Source organism: Podarcis bocagei, assembly GCF_964188305.1.
Source record: "Podarcis bocagei genome assembly, chromosome: 10".
Classification (NCBI taxonomy): domain Eukaryota; kingdom Metazoa; phylum Chordata; class Lepidosauria; order Squamata; family Lacertidae; genus Podarcis; species Podarcis bocagei.
In genome coordinates, this window is record NC_138135.1 from 61,330,316 (window position 1) to 61,338,594 (window position 8,279).

The 8,279-nt window shown below is 41.8% G+C and overlaps 1 long non-coding RNA gene across 1 annotated transcript; it reads right to left on the reverse strand.

Moving 5' to 3' along the window:
- Window positions 1–4,931: 4,931 nt before the first annotated feature.
- LOC308596661 lies at window positions 4,932–8,024 on the reverse strand. The gene is made up of 3 exons (XR_014012617.1): window positions 7,763–8,024; window positions 7,379–7,450; window positions 4,932–5,122 (listed from the first exon to the last, which is right to left on the reverse strand). It is a non-coding gene; the product is annotated as an uncharacterized lncRNA (long non-coding RNA).
- Window positions 8,025–8,279: the final 255 nt, after the last annotated feature.

Consider the following 8,279-nt stretch of genomic DNA (forward strand, 5'->3'; position numbering starts at 1 on the left):
CAGACACTTTAGGTTACAGACGCTTCAGGTTACATACTCAGAAATAGTACCTCAGGTTAAGAACAGTTTCAGGTTAAGAATGGACCACCAGAACAAATTAAGTTCTTAAGCTGAGGTACCACTGTAACAACAACAACAACAACAACAACAACAACAACAACAACAACAACAATTTATTATTTATACCCTGCCCATCTGGCTGGGTTTCCCCAGCCACACTGGACGGCTCCCAACCGAATATTAAAAACACAATACAGCATTAGGGATTAAAAACTTCCCTAAACAGGGCTGCCTTCAGATGCCTTTTAAAAGCAGGATCGTATCTTATTGCCTTGACATCTGTTGGGAATGATATTCAAAGGTTGTGTGGAGTATCTCCGCTATTCCATGTTGTTTGTTTTCAAGAGGCACAGGCAGAAATCATTTCTCTACAAGGGTTCTGCAAGCACAGTTAAGATAATATCTCTTTTCATCCCTGGGAAGGGGAGCACAGTAGCTGTGCCCATTATAAAATCTTCTGCATCTATGGGGAAGATTAACAGCTATACTGTACATGTAAATACATACTTCTCTAGTTTGAAGAGGTTAGCTCTAATCATTACATGCCCTGCAATTTTGCTTGTGCGCCTTCTGATTAGCATCTGAGAAGCATCACCGAAGACCCAATTCACCCCTAGTGCACTTCAAAGTATCAAAAGCTTCATTTCAATGGATCTTTATTGCGATATCATCCATGCCACATAGCATTCGCTAGCAGCAATACTGTTGTTATTTTGAAGAGGGGAGTACTGTACCCACTCAGCCAGAAGAGATTTTCTGCTAGCCTAAATTATGACAGAGTGCTACTTTCCTTCTGGATCTGAACTTGCAATGACTGATTGGTATGCAAGCAGGCATATTCCACTCAGAAGTGGAGAATAAATGGAGCTATTTAATCTTCATGCTTAAATTCCAAGGGGAGACGGTGAATTTTCTGCCATCGACTCTGAATATGAGACAAGATGTAACTAAAGGATCCAAAAGCAGAAACAGTTTTCCCGGAATAAAGAATGTAAAAGGTTTAAAAAGTATTTATTGGCATTTCTAAGTGTACTGTAATAATAATAATAATAATAATAATAATAATAATAATAATAATAATAATAATAAATTATTTATACCCCACCCATCTGGCTGGGCTTCCCCAGCCACTCTGGGCGGCTTCCAAGAAAATATTAAAATACTGTAATACATCAAACATTAAAAGCTTCCCTAAACAGGGCTGCCTTCAGATGTCTTCTAAAAGTCTGGTAGTTGTTGTTCTCTTTGACATCTGGTGGGAGGGCATTCCACAGGGCGGGCGCCACTGCCGAGAAGGCCCTCTGCCTGGTTCCCTGTAACTTGGCTTCTCGCAGTGAGGGAACCGCCAGAAGGCCCTCGGCGCTGAACTTCAGTGTCCGGGCAGAACGATGGGGGTGGCGACGCTCCTTCAGGTATACTGGACGGAGGCTGTTTAGGGCCTTAAGGGTCGACACCAACACTTTGAATTGTGCTCAGAAACATACTGGGAGTCAATGTAGGTCTTTCAAGACCGGTGTTATATGGCCTTGGCGGCCGCTCCCATTCACCAGTCTAGCTGCCGCGTTTCTGGATTAGTTGTAGTTTCCAGGTCACCTTCAAAGGTAGCCCCACAGTCATCTTGTATTTTTATTGGTGAATCACCCCGATAGCTACAGACGAAGGGCGGCATACAATTTTAATAAATAATAATAACAATAAAATAACCAGTACCTGCATGACTGGGTAAAATCTTAGAAGGAAGGAGACTCGTCAGTCTGTTGCAGCAAAAGCAACTAAGGCTGTGTCCAGATTGTCAATATTTTGTGGGACAGATTTAGGTGCACAGCAGAATTTTAGGTCCGTGTGATTCAATGGCTTAATGTGCTCTGTTGCCCTAATGCAACAATTAAAACAAAATGAAAACCTGACCTTTTGTGGTTTGAAAAGCAATCCTCTGAAAAGTTTGAGATAGAATCATAGAATTGTAGAGTTGGAAGGGGTCCCAGGGTCATCTAGTCCAACCCCCTGAAATGCAGGAATCTTAACTAAAGCATCCATGACAGATGGCCACCCAACCTCTGCTTTAAAAACCTCCAATGAATGAGAGTCCACCACCTCCCGAGGGAGTCTGTTCAACTTCATTGACAAGATACTGCCTTTGGACTAAACTGCACACCCATTCCTAAAAATGCAAACTTGATATGCATTGATCTTTATATGCATTAACTCAGTGAAGCAAATCCTAGATTCAAGCAACTGAATGGAAATATTCAGTAAGTTCAGCTCCCTGAATTAATACGTACAAAAGACAAACAAGTCAAAGAAAATGACACATGTTGGAAGACACCTGAAGGCAGCCCTGTTTAGGGAATCTTTTAATATTTGATGAATTATTGTAGTTTAATATTTTGTTGGGAACCACCTAAAGTGGCTGGGGAAACCCAGCCAGATGAGTGGGTATAAATAATAATAATAATTGGTTGTTGTTGTTGTTGTTGTTGTTGTTGTTGTTGTTGTTGTTGTTGTTGTTGTGTAGTTATTTGTCTCCTTGACATCTGAAGGGAAGGTGTTCCACAGAGAGGGCACCACTACTGAGAAGGCCCTCTGTCTGGTTCCTTGTAACTTCACTTCTTGCAGTGAGGGAACCAGCAGAATACCCTCAGAGGAGGACCTCAGTGTCTGGACTGAGCAATTGGGGGTTGTGTGTATATATGTTTGTGTGTGGAGTCCCTGAACCTGAACTGTGGTGTGTGTCTCTCTCTCTGTGTTAAAGCTCCACCAGGGTCCTAATGTAGATCACCCTAAATACCCACTTCTTACTTTGAAAGAAAGCCATTCAAATTGTCTTGAATGTTAGTTTGGCCCCTTTGTGCTTTATTTCATTTATTGTGCTTTTGTGGTTTATCATGGATTAAAATAACAAGAAATGCATTGAATTCAAGACCATGGCAAAGCCAAGAGCTGAGAGGTAAGGAGAGATATAAACATAAAGGGAAAAGGGGTAACAGAATGTTCCAACTGCAATTTATTTGACAAGCATAGTTAATTTTTAATTTTGATAACATAATTAAGTAGCAAAAGCACCATAGGCTATTTTTAAAAATTAATAATGCTTCCGTCCTACAAGGGCTCACAGGAATGTGGAAAAAATACTGGAAAAAGAACAACAACCCACAAATAGCTGCGATTCAAAGAGGGCAATTGCACATGAACGAGGGTGTTGGGTAAACTTTCCTTTGTGGATCTATTTGCAGAACCTCCCATTCCCACAGGATCAACCAACGAGATGGGAGAGCAGATCGGCTTTCATCTTCAGGAGTGGGAGCTGCTGCAGGGACAATTTCAAAGGAAACTTCCACTGTGTGCATGAGTTCCACTCTTGCGTGAGAACGACTTATTTGGCTTGCAGCTTCAGGTTGCTCTGACTCCTAAGAGAGCAGCAGACCTTTCACGAAGATGTCATTTCCAAGCCATCAAATGTCATCAAATGCACGGCGTGAGCTAAGAAGGCAACGGGAATGCACAGAGGACAAAGTGCAAGCAACCACAGTCCTTTTTCTCTGTACTCATGTAATTCATACCTGGACTGAAAAGCAGCTCAGAAGTGGTTCATTTTTTAAGCCCAGTTCTGGGCCCAATAAGCATGGGATGCCTTTGCTGGTGGCTTGGTAGCCCATAGATTGCAGCAAAATACTGGGCAAAACTTTGCCCAGTGTCTTCTCTGTGTGATGGGCTCATGGAGAAAAGCTGTCCCATGAGCCCTTGCTACAGTGGGGAGGGAAAAGCCTATATAAGACAGCTTCCCCTGGAGCTTACAGCCATTTTGCTTTGGGAGCTTCCTGCCTGCCCACCCTTGAGTTAGAGCTTTGATTGAGCACTTTTGGGTCACTGGTTCACAGGGCCGGAAAGGATTTACTTTCTCTCAACCTGATTTGCACTTGGTTGGGGTTTTGTTGTTGTTGTTTTGCCTTTCCCACAGTGAAATTATGGCTTTAATAATAATAATAATAATAATAATAATAATAATAATTATTATTATTATTATTATTATTATTATTATTATTATTATTATTATTATTTATTTGACCCCCCATCTAGCTGGGTTTCCCCAGCCACTCTGGGCGGCTTCCAACAAAACACTAAAATACAATAATCTATTAAACATTAAAAGCTTCCCTAAACAGGGAAGCTGTTCCCTATAAAGAATTGGTGTGATTTTATCCCATCACTGTTGTATAGTCTGGTTATTTTGCTGCTCTCATGGGTCACATAATGTGCCTGCGTGGGCAAAGAAAAACAGTCAGTAGGGGAAAAGAGAAATAGGCTCCCCCCTTTCTGCACTCCTGGTAAAGGTAAAGGTAAAGGGACCCCTGACCATTAGGTCCAGTCGTGGCCAACTCTGGGGTTGTGGCACTCATCTCACCTTATTGGCCGAGGGAGCCGGCGTACAGCTTCTGGGTCAAGTGGCCAGCATGACTAAGCCGCTTCTGGAGAACCAAAGCAGCACATGGAAATGCCCTTTACCTTCCCGCTGGAGTGGTACCTATTTATCTACTTGCACTTTGACATGGTTTCAAACTGCTATGTTGGCAGGAGCAGGGACTGAGCAATGCAAGTTCACCCCGTTGCGGGGATTTGAACCGCCAACCTTCTGATCAGCAAGTCCTAGGCTCTGTGGTTTAACCCACAGTGGCACCCACCACTCCTGGTACACATTTCCAATCCGGATTGCAGGTTAACCATTAAATACATTAAAATAAAAGCACATTTATGCGGTGTAATCCTATACACGCCAGGGTGCAGAACTCATTGAACTCAGTGGGGCTTATTTCAGAATGGACATGCATAGGACTGAATCGTTAAAAACAGAATATTAAAAATACAATGAATGCAGATCTCAGAGATTAAAACATAATCCTTATTGAAAACAGCAGATGCTTAGCAGGCCAAAGGTGCTGGAATAAAAATGTCTTTATCAATAGGCTGGAGATAGTCAAAGAGAAGACTGTTTGTGCTTCAGCCAAAGTACTTCACAATATTGGTGTAGGACCTATTTCTTGCCATCATTCACTAAGTCTTCACACTAAGCAGGACACAGAGAAGGGGTAGGATAGTGATCATTTAGGTATCTAGCAATTTATGGTAATTGCCAACACTTGGGTATGGTAGACTTTAACAGAAAGTTCAAAGACTAGGACCATCACTAGTCTTGTTCCATGTTGTCCCCCAAAGGTTTTACCTCGCTGCAGTGGTGGACCTACATTTTGAGGGCTTGAACTGTTATGGGGGCCCCTTCGCAACCAGCAGTGAGGTCTAGGTGACCACTGTTATCTTCTTCCTTTACAACATCTGTGCTACTGACTCTTTGGGATTGTTGGAAAATATGCGACAAAAAATTAATCAATTTGAGTCATGTGATTCAAACTGGGTCTACTCAGCCCATTTTTTTAAAAAAGCAATGTTAACTAAAGTCAATTCTGGGGTCCCAAATCTCAGAGGGGCCCTTAAATTTAAGATACATTAGTTTCCTAGTACATCTATCACTGCCTGGCAGGAATGTGTCACTGAACTCTTTCTTGCCTGCCTGGAAGATGAGAGAGAATTGTTAGTGTGTGTGTTGAAACCTCTAGCTTTTGTGACGCTGGAATCTAGCCTACTGCAGAAAAGTAAGAGTCACATTCATTGGTCCACCCACTTCTGCCTCTGGCCTCACCCACTTCGCTCTACCCATTATTACTTTTAAAACGTATATAAATTTGTATTAGTTTTACATAAAACGTAACATTTTCACATATTAAAAAAGGAAAGTGCAAGTAGATAAATAGGTACCACTCCGGCGGGAAGGTAAATGGTGTTTCCGTGTGCTGCTCTGGTTTGCCAGAAGCGGCTTAGTCATGCTGGCCACATGACCTGGAAACTGTACGCCGACTCCCTCAGCCAATAAAGCAAGATGAGCGCCGCAACCCCAGAATCGGTCATGACTGGACCTAATGGTCAGGGGTCCCTTTACCTTTACCTTTATATAATCATAGTATCCAAAATCCAAGTTACATTACAAGTGTCATTGTATTCCTGCCAATGATTTCAACTGTTTACAGTCATCTCGCAAATACGTTAGGTTATTCCAGTCTTTTAAAATACTTGGTCTTCCTGATTTCTGATCTTTCCCGTCAGTCTTGCCATTTCTGCATATTCCATCAGCTTGGTCTGCCACTCTTCTCTGGTCGGTACTTCTTCTTTCCATCTCCGGGCAAGAAGCATCCTTGCTGCTGACTTTGCATACATAAACAGCAGGGACACGGGTGGCACTGTGGTCTAAACCACTGAGCCACTTGGGCTTGCTGATTGGAAGGTCGGCGGTTCAAATCCCCACTATGGGGTGAGCTCCCGTTGCTCTGTCCCAGCTCCTGCCAACCTAGCAGTTCAAAAGCATGCTTTCTCTGTGCGCCAGTAGCGGTTTAGTCATGCTGGACAACTGTCTGTGGACAAATGCCGGTTCCCTCGACCTGAAAGCGAGATGAGCGTCGCAACCCCATAGTCACCTTTGACTGGACTTAACCATCCAGGGGTCCTTTACCTTTACCTTACATAAACAGCATTTTCTTTTCTTTTGGTAGTTTCGTGTCTATAACGCTTAACAAAAAAGCCCCTGCTTTTTTAACGAAAGTTATTTTTGTTAAGTTGTGGGTGAACATATCAGGTGACACAACTATTCTTCAAACAGCTTTTGTTTATTCACAGGCCAGAACAGAACCGAACTGAAGGGTTCAGCCAGCCTGCTTATTATATATATATATACAATGCAACAGTAACAACTTTCTGTAACTATCCAATCACTGAACGTCACTTTCAATTCCTTATTTGCATATGTGGACCTGAGTGAAAACTCTCTACAGTATCCCCCTGCTGGCCCAGGGTGAGAACTTCAGTACATAACAATTTCAAACATTTTTTTTCATTATATATCATTTCCCAGAAAGCTTTTACCATCCCACATGACCACCACATACGATAATGCTCCACATATTGTTAACATGCGGTTCCTTGAAGCTTGCCCAGGAGAAATGTGGTCCTCAAGGTGAAAAAGCTTCCTGAGTCCTTACCTAGTTCAGTACTACCTCCTTTTATAATCATCCCAATAAGCTAAAATTACCCTGCCAAACTAATGAATCTTCAGGTGTATTTGGACAGCCTGAAGGAGACCATAACCATTTCTAGAGCAATTTATAACTTGAATAAATCACAAGCTCCCATTGATGCAGCTTGCCTTGCTAATGGAATTCTTCAGTATTTCTGATTTAGTAACCTTTGAGATTATAAATATTATGTCAATGCTTACCTTAACTTGGCCCACACCGTATATAAATAATCCCTGTGGTCTGTGCCCTTGAAAATGTTCACATTGTCATTCCTAAGAAACATTAGAGGCAAGTGTGTGAAGGTTTTAGATTTAATGTGCCTAAATAATGTTCTTATGGCTTTGGACAGCAAGTTATCACAAAGGAGTGAAAACCTTTCCATCACAAGTATGGATCTGCGACTGCCAGCGAAATAGTATTTCTGCCATTAAATGTTCCAGGTATTCTCATCTATAAAAGCATTTCAGATCTGCTACAGTGCTAAGATGAAAGATGCTTTCTTAATTTTAGAAGGGGGAAATTTAAGCTGCAATCGTGTACCCACTTACTTGTGAGCAAGCCCCACTGAAATCAATGTAACTTACTTTTGAAGAGACTTGTGCTGTTAACCACAGTTCTTTCTTCCGTTCTTACATTTATATTCTGCCCCCTTCCTCCCAGAGGAGCCCAGGTTGGCAGGCACAAGAATGATAAAAGAAGGAAAACATCTAAAAACACGTCCAATACAAGTGCAGACTGGGAAAGAGCTGTACTTAAAAGGCTTGTTGGAAGTGGAAGGCCTTCAGTAGGTGCTGGAAAGACAACAGAGAGGGTGCCCGTCTTATATATAATAGGAGTTGGGGTGAAATTCCAAAGGGTAGGTGTCAAAATTTCAAAGACTTGGCTACCATATTAGCAAGCTGTTTGTAGAGAGAGATTATATCAGCTGCCATTTTTAGAATACACACAAACACTATGCAATATTTGTGTCCTTGTGACATATCCCCCGATCCCTTGAATCCCACCTTGTGGGAATAATAATAATAATAATAATAATAATAATAATAATAATAATAATAATAATATTTATACCCCACCCATCTGGCTGGGTTTCCCCAGCCA